Consider the following 14,987-nt stretch of genomic DNA (forward strand, 5'->3'; position numbering starts at 1 on the left):
AATCTTGCTCAATCTTCATAAAAAATAAGACCAGAGGAGTAATAATTCTATGGAAAAAAACTTTCTTAAATCTCCAAATCATTTACAAACATGTAGATAATGATGGACTCATGGCCTTAGTTATACTTAAGTTTAATAATAGAATTTGGACCCTGGTTAATTTATACTGGTTCCCGGGTATGGAGGTTGGACTAGCTAAGAAACACTTAGACTTTATTAGAACTACTTCTAAAGGTAAGATTATACTAGGAGATTTCAGTTGTATCACAGATATTACAGAAACTACAAATAGGAAATCTCCTAGACTATTGTCCTCAGCCAGACAGTTAAAAAATGGACAGAAATGTTTAAACTAAAAGATACCTTTAATGCTTTGGGACTAAATTTGTTACTATTCTCACACAAGGACTATAGACATGGTACCCAAAGTAGAATAGATAAAATTTATATCTCACAAGATCTTTATTCTAAAATCTTGAATTTTTCAATACAACCTTGTCCCTTTTCAGATCGTAATTCCCTGTTGTTAACAATACACTTGGAATTCAATCAGTTAGTTACTACTTCAAGGATTCCTTCATATGTCACAAAAATTAAAGACTTTAAATCTTGGATAACTTCTGAACTTTACCTTTTCTTGGAGATTAATTGTAAACTTGAAGCAAACACAATTATGGTCTGAGATTCTCTTAAGGCCTATCTATATGGTAAAACCATTAGCTGGTACAAAAATAAAATTAAAGAGTGGGACTCAGAGTTACAGCAACTACAAAATCAAATATTATCTCTTAAATCTAATAAAAACTTAATTGCTACAGATAATAAGAAGAAAATAGAAGAAGTAAATAAGATATACAATGAAATATTATCCCATAAAACTAATTTAGCTATGGAAAAACTGAAATTAAAATTTTATGCTACCTCTCCTAAGCATCTTCATAACCTATCTATGAAAGTTAAGATACAATCAAAAATGAATAACATTGATAGTATCTTTCATGAAGGAAAAAGAAAAAAAGTCTCAGACATAGGGGACATTCTGGAGGCTTTTAATTATCATTATGCAGAGCATCATAAAGATAAAATAAGTACAAATGAATGTGAGAAGTTAGAGAATATAGTTCCCAAAATAACAAAAATTCGAGGAACTGAAGTTAGAGCTACAAAAACCTATTTCTCAAAAGGAAATTATAGATGGGATTAAAGGAAGTAAGTCTAATAAAGCACCTGGAATAGATGTCTTATTTATCGAAATTTATAGATTGTTCTCTTCTATAATTTCTCTCCTACATAAAACATTTCTTGAAGTTCAAACATTAGCAAATATTCCTCCTTCTTGGAGATATTCTCTAATTTCCCCTATATTAAAAGAGAATAAGGACTCTAATCATTGCAACTCATATAGACCAATTTCTTTGCTGAATAATGATTATAAACTATATATGTCGGTTATGGTCAATAGATTGAAAATACCCATATCTGAAATAATTAATGAAGACCAAACAGGTTTCATACATAACAGACATACACAGGATAATATTAAAAAGAGTATTAACTCTGATAAATTACCTCAATAGAGGAAACCATAAAGCATTGATAATAGGTCTAGATATTCAAAAGGCCTTTGACTCCTTAAATTGGGGTTATTTATTTAAAGTCGTACAGTTATTTGACCCCCCCCCTTTTTATAACAATGGTAAAGAAAATCTATAAAAATAATCTAGCATATGTCAAATTAGGTCCCTTTACTTCCAAAACAGTCCAAATCACTAGAGGTACTAGACAAGGATGTCCCATATCCCCTATCCTATTTGCTCTGGCCATAGAAATACTTGCCATTTTAATACGTAATAACCAAAAGATAAGAAGTATAAATATATATGACCAATATAGTTCTAAAATAATGAAGTTTGCTGATGATGTCTTACTTACCTTACCCAATTCTAAGGAAGTGTTAGGTGAAGTGGATATAGTAACAACAGGACTCTCCTTCAACAAATCTAAATCAAAATATTTATTATTAAATAAAAAAAGAACATACAGGTTCCAGTTAATCATATTATTGGAAAACAATTTTCAACTCTAGACTATTTAGGAATAGTCCTAGGCAAGAATATAGAGGAAACCTTACAGCTTAACTATGCTAAATTCATAGACTTAATCAAGACATTAATAAGCAAATGGAATAATTTGTTTATAACATTTGATGATAGGTTACAACTGATAAAAATGGTTTTGTTACCTAAAATAGTATATATAGCAAAAGCCCTTATACTTCCACCAGGAAAGAAAATCCTTAAAGAAATCACTTCAACTCTGATGAAATTCCTATGGTACTCCAAAAGAAATAAAGTGGCATATTCTCATCATATCAGAAAATGGGAGCAAGGGAGGGTTAAAATTCCCAGAGATTGAAACTTATATAAAGGCATCTATAATTAAAATAGTGATGAATTGGATAAATCCTAGATACTCTTCCAGTTGGAAACAGGTACACTCCATTATACTAATGAATGAAAATTATTTATCAAAGAATGCTTTGGTAACTGACAAATATAAGATATGGCACTTTTTAAGTTTAAATTTACAGTATAGTACAACAAAATTAACTAAACTAACACTAATAAACAATATTTTTGATATGTTTAGAAAATTAATTAACACAAATTTAGATATAAAACTGTGGCATGGATTTGTAATACCACTTACTATTACAAGGAGTTTCCCTGATAAAACACATAGAGATTTTTGGTCTATGGGAAAATAATAACTTATTTTGTTGGTTGCAATGTATTTAAACCATATTGGAATGAGATTAACACATTTCTTCAAGCTATCTATACTGATATATTTGTTTTGACAAAGTCTTTAATTTTATTGAATGTTGTTAATAGTAATAATATGAAGAAAGATGACCTGTATTTGCTGTGGACAATGTTAGCAATAGCCAGAAAATGTATAACTAGAAGATGGAACTCTAATGTAGCACCCACAATGGAGAAATTCCTATCATCACTGAAGAAATGTATACTAATGGAGAAAATAACTAAAGAGTTAAGAACTTTTCCTAAGCCAGTGGTTAATAGTCCGTGGAGGAAAGTTTTGAATTTGATTTATACCCTACAGATGGAACCAAACTCTTCCTAACTGTCATAGTTTATATATTAACTTATTATTTAACTACAAATGTTTTTTATCTGAATCCTTTTTGTCAGGCTGAATGTAAATAATGTAAATAGTTATTGAATGTTGTGAATGTGTTAAATTATTGTGTTATTTCATCAAAGTAAAAATCATTTGAGTAAAAAAAAGTGTCTATATAGTTTATAGTCTAAAGAGTATCCACATTTTTGTAAAAATAAGAAAGTCCAAGCTAGAAGTAATGTTGTGCATGAGAATGTTTAATAAAGAATATTTTTTTAATGACAAGAACTGTATATTAAAGGATTCTTGGGACTGTTTAAGGAAAATAGCTGCCATTGGTTATAATGATGCAGTTTTGTTCATTACTATTGATGTGAGGGATATTTTTGGATGAGTTGGGACTTAAGTGGTTTTGTGAAGCTTTAGTTGTTGGATCTAATTTTAATAATTCCGATATTAATATTATTATTATAATTGTGAGCATTTTAAGCAGGTCAGTGGTGTTGCTATGGTGACTGCTTTTGACCTTGTTTTTGCAGATGTTGTTTTATGTTTTGGAACAACAGTGTATTGTATCATCCATGTTTTGAACATTTCTGTTGTATCTCAGATTCCTTGATAACATTTTGACTTTTTAGGCAGGATGAATTTATGTACTTAAAGGAAAACTCCACTTCCTCCTACAGTTTAGCTCAACTCTTAGGATGCTTTTCCCTCTACAGTATGATTCCAGTACTGTGTAGGTACCTGAAACCTACTTGTACTTTATAAAACTTTCAGTTTCTCACTTTGGTATCAAAGTAAGGGAGTGGCCACCCACTTTTTTAAGTTTAACTTCTCATATAAGTTGCAGAAGAATTTGTCTATACCTGCAATGACATACCACAGACACAGAGAAAGTTGTAGTCAGGAGCTCAGGCTGCTGTAAACAAGACAGAGGCATGAAACTGTTTTCCATTGTCTTTATTGCAGAGAGGAAGCAAACTTACATTGATTCATAGCTGCTTCCAATGTAGCCTTGCCTTTCATAGCAAAACAGAATAACTAGATTACTCAATGGTTCAAAGGCAGTTGTCACTTCTTTTGGCAAATTTACATAAGCAGCATCAGATTATTGGAATGATAAGCTTTACATTTTAAATGTTTTTTTGTTTATACTACATTACATTTTTAAGATTACTTGAATGTAGTATCAGAGATGTCTGTGACATTTAGAGAAAAATAAGAAAATATTTTTTTCTTGTAAATAATCCTTGTAAAGTATCAGCACGTTTTCCAAAGTGTAGGGGGAGGGGCTGTCAGTTCATCTTGGACTACAACAAGATACTTTGAACAAAGGCCTGCAATTTAACAACTGTTTTGTGTGCTGCTGTATAATTCCTTAGTGTACCATAAAACAAGCCCTGAGAGACGCACACAAATGAGGGCCATTCAAGAAATAAGAGAGTCAGTCTTGTTACATAGAGTATGTAAGATGACTGAGACTGACACTAATCCCATTATATGTTAATGGAATGGGAATACACCACTACTTCCTTATGTCTAGCATGACTCATATAAAGCAGACTTGAAATGGATTATCAGAAAGAGAAAGGTGTGAAGAAAAATGAGATCACGTTGATATGTCAAGCCCCATTGACAGTAATTTTGCAGAAAACATATTAAAATTCCATAAGATGCAGTTAGAGTGATTTTGAGATGTTAAAATAGCTCAGACAACAGAGAGAGAGTAGAAAAACTTATTTTTTTAAGTTCTAATGTGGAGTTTTCCTTTAATTAATTTGTTGAATACATCAACAATGCTACTTTGTTTTTGAAATTTACTAATAGCATCAGTAGTAGCAGTATTGATTATCTGGATATTACTATTTATAAGAATATTTTAAATGACACCTATGAGTCTATCATTATTCATAAGTCAACCTTCTCTAATTCTTACTTGCATTTAACTAGTTACCATCCCTACTGGTAGAAGAAATATCTGGTTAAAGATCAGTTTGTAAAGTAGTCCAGGTTAATTTCTGAGGATCCAATGTTTTTGGTTGAGTCTAATAAGTTATGTATAATGTTTATTAAAAGGGGATTCCCTGAAGATTTGGTATGTAATATTAAGGATAGCGTGTTCAGTGAAACGGATAGGTATACTCCGATTTTAAGAGAAAAGGTAAGGATGCATTTGGCAGCCATAGCCAGTAGAGATGGTTTTGATAAAGCAATAGTTTTACCTTATACAAATTGCAGTGAATATGTTAAATAGCTTATTATTAAAAACTGGAATTTAATAAAAGAGTTTGCTGGGATTAGGACAGAAGATTTTGGAGCCCCTAAGTTTATGTATAAAAGGAGCAGGAACATAAAAAATATTATGGAAAGATTGAGTAGACAAAATCAGTAGTACGGTATGATAAAATGTGGGTCCTGCCCCCAGTGTAGGTATAAAAGTGATAGTGTTAATACCACAGTCAGATCACACCCTAGTAGTATTAGAAACAATTATAGATGTAATTGTAAGACTTCTGGGGTGTTTTGCATTGCTTTATCTATGTCGTGATACCTTTTATGTTGGGAAGACTGAGAGGCAATTAAAGATCAGAATACAGGAACATTATTATGTTGTTAAAACAAAAGATTTAATTAATGCATTATTTAAGCATTCTGTTTTATGTAGTGGAGAAAGTACCAATTTCAGTGTGTGGAGGTTGCTGAGGTGCTATTACAGAAGCAAAGGAACTTTATTGGTAGATTAAGTTAAATGCAATACCGGGGGGGGGGTTGAATTCTAAGATTTCTTTGAATGGATCATTACAGGTGAGATCTGTGGTCATTTGATATTGTATTTATTGTACTGTAGTGTTTTTTATAGTATTTTTTATATATTATATTTATTTATGTGTATATAAGTGTAAATAAAACAGGTTTTATTTACTTACATTTATTTATTTAATAAATAAGTTTTATTTACTTCCATATTTCTGTAAGAATTTTATTTAGTTATTAAAATTTCTAAATGTGCTTATGAATATAGGGAAAAGATAAGTTAGGAAGTAGCATTGTGATAAATGGTTTTATTAATTAATAGTGTTTATTGATTGATGAATTTTGGCATGTGCTGTGATCTGATGGTATCAATTTATAAGGATGCGTTTGCAGCATGTAATTATCTGAAGACGTCCTCTTAATGTTAAGGGACAGAGAAGCTAATTTTATTAAACATTCTTGTGCATGAAATTGCTTCTGGCTTGGGCTTTCTTATTTTTTATTTTTTTATTATTTTTTATGTATTTTTTTGTTATATTGCCAGATTGTTCTTGTTCAGTTATCTAAATTTTTCCATATTTAGATGACTTGCTTACCTTTGCAAAGTCTTTCTCAAAATGTCAGAAATCTCTTTCTTGGGTGTGAGATCTCTTACACAAGCTGGGATTCCAAGAGAACATTCAAAAGTCTTTATCTCTTCCCATGATTGTGTTTCTGGGATATTAACTAGACACCACAGTTCAAAGAGCTTTTCTTCAACACTAAAAATAGACCAATATCTAGATCGTTTTCTATGGTTTTCCACTCAGACTTCAGTCAGTGCAAGGGAATACCTCAAGATTTTGGGTCTCATGGCTTCTGTGATTCTCATGATATCCCTGGCAAGACTCCACATGAGAACAATACAGTGGTATCTTAAGTCTCTTTGATCTCAGCACCAGTTATCATTGTCAAATCCCAGTGCTAGAGTTTGTAAGAAGAGAATTCACTTGATATAGACAGGTGATATCCTTAAATCCAGGTCTTCCATTCTTCCTCTGTGTTCTAAAGCAATCAGTTACCACAGACACCTTGGACTTTGCTTGAAAAGCAGTTTCAGGAGGGTTAAAAGTGACAAGTGTGTGGGACACCAAGCATTGACACAAGCATATAAATATAAAAAGATGCTTGCCCTGATCAAGGCACTCAGTGTTCTGAAACATCTTTGGTCCCCAGGACATCTTCATGTTGCTACAGACAATACTACAGTCATGTGGTCCACCAACAAGCAAGGGGGGACCAGTTCGTACCCCCTATACAGGCTAGTCATGTTAGCTTGGGATATAGCTTCACAACACAGTTTAACTCTACAGGCATCCTACATTCTGTCAGAGCATAACTGTGTGATATACAAGCTGAGCAGGACAAGGTCAAACTCTCATGTATAGAAATTAGATATGGTGATCTTCCAAGATTTAATCCATCTGTGAAGGGAGTGTCCTCAAGTAAACCCGTTTACCTGAGAAATCAGCTGGCAAGATTCTGCTCCAGGACTTCATGCAAGAAGGCCTAGAACACAGATGCCTTTTCCCTTCCTTGAACCGAAGTGTTCCTTTCCACGGATTCCCAGGGTACTTCTGAATATTCAGAAGATATCTCCCAAGATCATTGTGGTGATTCCCTTCTGGCTCTTGCAACAGTGTTTCACCTGTGTTTTGAAATTAGCCAGGGGCACTTACCCCAAACTTCCTCACAGATTGGATCTACTCGTACAAGAACAGGGGTGTTTGATACCTCCTGATCCCAATCAACTTGAGCTGACTGCCCGGATGATAGAGTCATAATTCCTTTTAGGTACCTTCCTTTTCTTTAAGACATGTAGGAGGTATTAAAGAAGGCAGGAAAACCTGCAACTAGAAAATCACTTATAAGCAAATGGAAAGTATTTTCTAGTTTTTGCAAAAATAACCAGCACCCTTTCTGGGTTAGTGTTTCTCTGATTTTACAATATTTGTCTGACTTACTATCCTATGGCCTTTCTTATTCCTCTGTCAATTGTCAATTTTTGCCCATTTCAGCATGTCTGCCCATGGATTCCCCTCTTTCAATCCATTCTAATCTGAAAATATTTTTGAAAGGGATTTTGTATAAGAGACCCCCTCCTGTGGCTTCCCCATTGTGATTTTAATTTTGTGTTAGAGAAGGTAACACTTACTTCGTTTGAACCAGCTCATCATGCTGACTTGAAGTTTGTATCTTGGACAACTGTTTACTGATGTCTCTGAAAGAATATTATCTGAGTTCCAAGCTCTTATGATGAGTCAACCCTGTCTCATTTTCCAGAGATAGGGTTTCATTGAGAGCTAGTCCTCCTTTGTGTTTACTTTTATTCAGTCTATCCATCTCCCAGTTTTCTTTCCTGAACACAAAATGTGTGAGAAAGGATAGTCTGTTTCTTGGATGTTCACAGACAACTCAGATACTATCTTGACAAAACAAAATATTTTAGATCAGATCATTTCATTTCATGTGAAGGTAAGAAGAAGGGGCAACCTGTATCAAAACAGACCATTTCCAAATGCTTGTCGAAGGTATTACCTATTGTTATTCTTACCACAACAAAACTGTTGCAGGTAGGGTCGAGGCTTACTCTACCAGGGCCTTTGCTTTATTTATAGCTTTTTGGAAAGGATTGGATTCTAAAAGTATTCTAGAAGCAGCAGCTTGGTCCTCTGTACATACTTTTACAAAGCACTACAAGCTTGATTCCTTCCACAGGTGCAGATCAAGCTTTGCTATGAGTTTTCTTTATGGGCTGCTGGACCCTTCCATCCCCAAAATGTTGTAAGCTTGGGTAATCTTCTCATATAGGTGAAACAACAACAGCTCAAGTAGATAAAGTCTAGGCTAATACACAAAAATATGTAAAACCAAAAAAAGAGGAAAGGATTCCAGATACCATGGATAAACTTTTAATACCACACAAGCTTCCTACAGTAGTGTAATGTAGTGTTTTTAATTAGTGTTTTAATTAGATATTTAAATGTGGTTCAAACTGTTTTTCCTTTATCTGAAGAAGGGCAGAGCCCGAAAGCGCTCATCAGTTTTATCTTGCTTGTTTGTATATGTGTTATATTAAACTAGTGTTTTATCGTTGAAACAGTGGTGGTCTACATTGGTTTTTTCGCTAAAAGCTTCCTACACAAAAAAGCTTTCACTACAAGAACTTCATCAAGTGTCACCTCCTCATCAAGTGTCACCTTCTGTTTCGTATGTTAAGACATTTTATACATCTACATAACAACATACTCAATGATACAAAAAAAAAAAAAATTATATATATATATATATATATATATATATATATATATATATATATATATATATATATAATTTTTTTTTTTAATTTCAGAAGCTTAAAATTTTGGACTCTTGAAATTTACTTTAACGACATGAAAATAGTGAAATTACTAACTCCAACATTGCACTGCAGTAGAGAAAAGGCTAAACTTATCGATCCTCACTATACAGTGATCTGCATTTGAAAATTTCTAAAAAGGTATGTTTTCATTTTAAATCCTCTATTTAAATAGAGCTGCTGTTTCTGCCAGTGCACTGTGACCTCTGTCGACATAAGTGCAGTGTCTGACATGTTAAAGTAAATTTTCATATTCCGAATGTTCGATATCTACTGAAGTAGATCCATATATGTATAATATATATATATATATATATATACACACACACACACACACACACACACACACACACATTTTTTATATATATATATATAAAAATGTATATATATATATATAAATGTAACATTAGTACCCTCCGAGAACCTAGACATTACCAAGACTGAACTTCTTATCTCAAAGCTTCAACTAAACCCAAAAAAATCCATCTATATTATCTGTATTTATCTACCTCCTGGAAATAACTCGTCTACCATAGAAAATATCCTCAGTTGGGCCACCTCCACCTACCCACAAGAAACCATAATACTTGGTGACCTTAACCTTGACTGGTCCTCGTTAAACACTAACAACCCGACCTCTCATATTAACCTCTATGGCTTCACACAGACAATAGACACCTCTACCAGGACAAACAAACTCAACAACAAAGAAAGTATTCTTGACTGGATTCTCGTTAACAAACCACTTCTAAAATATCAATCTGGAACTTTACCCGATGACTTTAGTGATCACAAACTAACCTACATTCTAAGACAAAAACGCTAACAATACTCCCATCTATAGGACCCTCCGCGATCTCAAACGATTCAACCCTATTCAATTTAAAAGTGAACTAAATGCCTGCAACTGGAATCCTCTAAAGACACTTCCTCTTGAAGAAGCTGTCCTTTACTTCAATACCACATTCCTAACAATTCTAGATAATCATGCTCCAAAACGCTCCATCCGAATTAAATCTAAACGTGCCCCTTGGCTATCTAAAGATACAAGACAAAAAATGTTACTTAGAAACAAATCCTGGACGAAATGGCGAACTAGCAAATCTCCAATAGAACATCAGACATTTAGGCACCTAAGAAACATTACCAAAAAAGCTATATTCTCCGAGAAAAGGAGTTATTATAGTAATCTCCAGCAAGCAAATCACAATAACCCTCAAAAATTCTGGTCAACCCTAAATAAACTTCTTCACCCAGGACAGACTACCACTCCATCCCCTTCCGGGTCTGAAAAGTATTCCGCCCTTGATACAGCCAATACCTTCAACTCATTCTTTATTGATACTATTAATTCCTTGGCCTCTCATCTCTCTAGTGACAACACTAATATCCCTGACCTTCCATCCCTCAAACTACCAACCTTTAGGCTACAACCCATCCCTACTTCCTTTATTCTGAAATGTATCCACAAACTCAAACCTTGCTCCCCCTCAGCTGACCAACTGCCATCTGAATTCCTTCAAAAAGCAGCCTCTGAAATAGCCTATCCTATATCCATTCTCATTAATAGAACTGTTAATGAAGAAACCATACCTGATATCTGGAAAATCTCTCACATTATACCCTTACATAAAGGAGGGAACTCCTATGACTATTCTATTTATAGACCCATAGCTCTCTTATCCCCACTAGCAAAAATCATGGAAAAATGTGTTCACCATCAGTTAATGAACCACTTAATAAAAAACAACATTCTTACAAACTGTCAACATGGCTTTAGGCCTTTTCATAGCACAACCACCGCTCTCCTCTCCTTCACAGACTTTATTAACAAAAATCGCAATAATAACATCCTATCTTCAGCTCTCTTTATTGACCTGTCCAAGGCCTTTGACATGGTTAACCACTCTCTCCTCTTAAAAATTCTCGAATCTCTTTCCTTAGAACCTAACGCTGTCCACTGGTTTAGTTCCTATCTCACTAACAGGAAACAGGCCGTCCTCTGGAATAAGGAACTCTCATCTCTTCTCCCAATCTCACTCGGAGTCCCCCAAGGCTCTATCCTTGGACCCCTTCTTTTCTCCCTCTTTATAAATGACCTACAAGTAGCTATTCCCAGGCTACTTGTATACAATATGCTGATGATTCCACACTAATTTGCTCTGCTAAATCCATTTCTGAACTTCAAACAAATACTCAAATTGTATTTTCAAAAGTTGAAACTTGGTTCTTAAATCGTTGCCTACTCCTAAACGCAAAAAAAAACAAACTCTTACTCTTTAAGCCTACTACCACATCCCCAGCTTTAGATTTCACTATCTTATCTAACAATGGAACCATTATAACACCCGACCCTACTACCAAGCTGTTAGGTGTCACAATTGACAACAATCTTACCTTTGACTGTCATATCAACAACACCATTAAATGTGTAAATAGGAAACTTGGCTCTCTCTATAGAATTAAGACTTTCTTAACCTCCCCAGCCAAAACTACTCTTGCCCACTCTCATCTCATTTCCACTCTTCTCAACGCTTCTCCCATCTATACTAACCTCAAGAAAAACAATCTTTCCAAACTGTCTACTACCTACAATAACATAGCTAGATTTGTTACTGGGAAACCTTTCAGAACTCACCACTGTCTGAATCTGCAGCAACTGAACTGGCTTGAACTGTCAAACATGTTACTTCTTTCCCAACTTACATTTGTCCAAAGAGCTTTCTACCAATCTCTTAACACACCTGTACTTTCTAACCTCTTAACCCCATATGCTAATCTAAACTCACTCTGCTCATCTAGCAAACTGCTAGTTACCCTAACCAAATCTAATAACCTAGCTGGTGACTCCCTCTTCTCAAACTCCATCGGTAAACACTGGAACCAACTTCCTACCGAACTTACTTCCATTCCAACTACTTTTCTGTTTAAACAAAAACTCAGAACATACCTCAAAAGCCACTGGATGTGTCCCTGCTCTAATCCTGACTAAATGTTGTTTCCCTCAACCCTCTTTTCTCTCCCTTCTGTTGTGCCTCCTCATTTCTCCCCTTAGCTTCCCTCCACCCTACATACCTCTCTCATATTTCTCTCCTCCCTATTTGGCTATGACTCTTTTCCTATATACCTGTATCTCTAATCTCTCTCTCTATTGTTGTCTCTCTCTCCTCCTTGGTCTTCCAATTTCTTCACCTGCTGTTAAACTTAAGCAAAAATGTTCAATATGATGTTATTTTAGATTATCCAGATAGTTAAACTCCTTTCCTTTTGGTAACAATGTACATTTCTCTGCCCTTGGTCTTTCAATTTTTTGTTTCCTTGTTTTTTAAACTATGTAATAATATTCATTATGATCGCATTTAGATTGTCTAGAAATTTTTAACTCCTACTCTTGTTTGGATAACAATATTCCTTGTCTAAGTCCTACCAGTCTGTAATCTGTAATCTCTATATGTGGAGCTTTTCTCCCCGGGCCTCTACTGAAAATGGAAATATATCCAGCTAGACTAGCCCGGTAAACAAATGTAAAATAAATAAAAATAAATAAATATATATATATATATATATATATATATATATATATATATATATATATATATATATATAGACACACACACACACACATATATATATATATATATATATATATATATATATATATATATATATATATATATCCACAAAAACGATAAATCCCACAAAAAATATGAAATAACCACCAAAAGGAAGCAGCAATTCGATCAAAATAAAGGCTTCTTCCAGCTAATAATCCAAGTGTCAATACTGAGTTAAAATTTCTTTATTTCAAGAACAAAACGTGAGCACTTTCGCAGAGATGCTCTCCGCTTCTTCAGACATTACAAAATCAAGCAACCATCATCAGTTATATAACAAACATCAGTCAAGCAATGATTCAATTAACCAAATTAACTACAATCTTAAAATTACTACTTAGTAGTACTGTTATAACATCCTGCTTCTATAAAAACCTGAAGAACACATTAAATACCAAAATATCCTATATGGCACTTAACAAAAATGTATACCAAATAAGACAAAAACATAAACTTTACAATAATACATGACTTTAAAATAAATTCATATAAAACCCTTAAAATATAAGCCATGAACCCATCTACCGGAGGGCTCTGGCTTTAAGAACCGGCTTAACAGTAACACTTTCATTTAAACCCCTCCCCCTGTGTGCTGCCAATCTAAAAATCCATTTTAACTCCGCCTGCTCTGTTATATTAACAATATCACCCAGCCTAATGTTAGGACATTGTACATGCAATACTTGATAATAAAATATATGGTCGGATCCTTCTAAAAGTGTATGCTTAGCTAACGCACTACAGTCTTGCTTCCTCTCCAAACAGTATACGTGGTCTCTAATCCTCTCTCTTAATGATCTGTTGGTTTTACCAACATGGTATTTAAAACATTTGCCACAGTGTGCAACATACACAATATTGTGCGTGTTGCAGGTACTGTGATTCCTCAATTCCCATAGATATCCTGTATCTGGGTTCTTAAAGAAATGGGATTCATCTGTGAATATACATTGCAGACAACTACCACATTTCTTTGTGCCAAATGGCACAAGATTTTCCACTGACGATGGACAAGCACCTATATTTCTATAGCAAAGATGTTGCTTTAAAAATTTCATATTTTTGTAAGTAAACAATGGTTTATCTCCCACTAAATTTCTTGTTTTTTCATCAACCAATAAAATATTCCAACTAGCCACTATTGCTTGTTTAACCTTATCTGTGTTATTACCAAATGGTAGCAACACAGACAAAGATCTCTTAGAGCCAGTGTCTGGAACAATTTCTATCTTTTTCTCTGAGAAATAAGGTTTGGCTCTAGTGCCCCTCATCCCCGATACTTCAGCGTATCTCTCCACTATAAGTTTGTCCTCATAACCTCTGGACAAAAAATCTGATTGTAGCCTGTCCAACTCATCTTGTAATCTCATTTCCTTACAGCACAATCGTGATGTTCTAATTGCCTGCCCTTTCACAATATTCCCAAATATGGATGGATTGTGCATACTATTCCTATGCAAAAAGGAAGCTCTATAACAAGCCTTCCTATAAACAGTGGTTTTAAACTCAGGACCCTCTTTGTACACAGATGCATCCAAAAAATCAATGCTTTTCCAAGAATGTGTTACAGTAAATCTAAGAAATGAGCTACTGCTGTTCAAGTTCACATGAAAGGACATGAGACTATCCACAGTGCCATGCCAAATGAAAAAAAGATCATCCACAAAACGCCTATAAAACATAATTTGGTCATTACCTAGCAAATGGTGCCTTTCCCATGCTACCATGACCAAATTCGCATAGGCGTTGGCACAGCTAGTGCCCATCGCAATCCCTTTCTTCTGTAAATAGCAACCTTCATCAAAGAAGAACACTTTGTTCTCCAAGACTGTTTCAAGTAATAGACTAATAAAGTCTGCTTTAGCAATGTCAACTAAATCACTATCCAATAACAATTCCCTAACCATCTTAATTCCATTTTCATTAGGAATGCAAGTGAACAATGATTCTACATCCATTGTGACTAATAATACATCTTGTACTGAGTCAACATTCCTAGCAAAATCAAATAGTTCTGATAGGAACTGTTCAGTGTCCCTTAACACATAGGTATACCTCTGACGTACTTGTTTCAA

Source organism: Protopterus annectens, chromosome 7.part0 (assembly GCF_019279795.1).
Source record: "Protopterus annectens isolate FY-2018-M chromosome 7.part0, PAN1.0, whole genome shotgun sequence".
In the NCBI taxonomy this organism is placed as follows: domain Eukaryota; kingdom Metazoa; phylum Chordata; order Ceratodontiformes; family Protopteridae; genus Protopterus; species Protopterus annectens.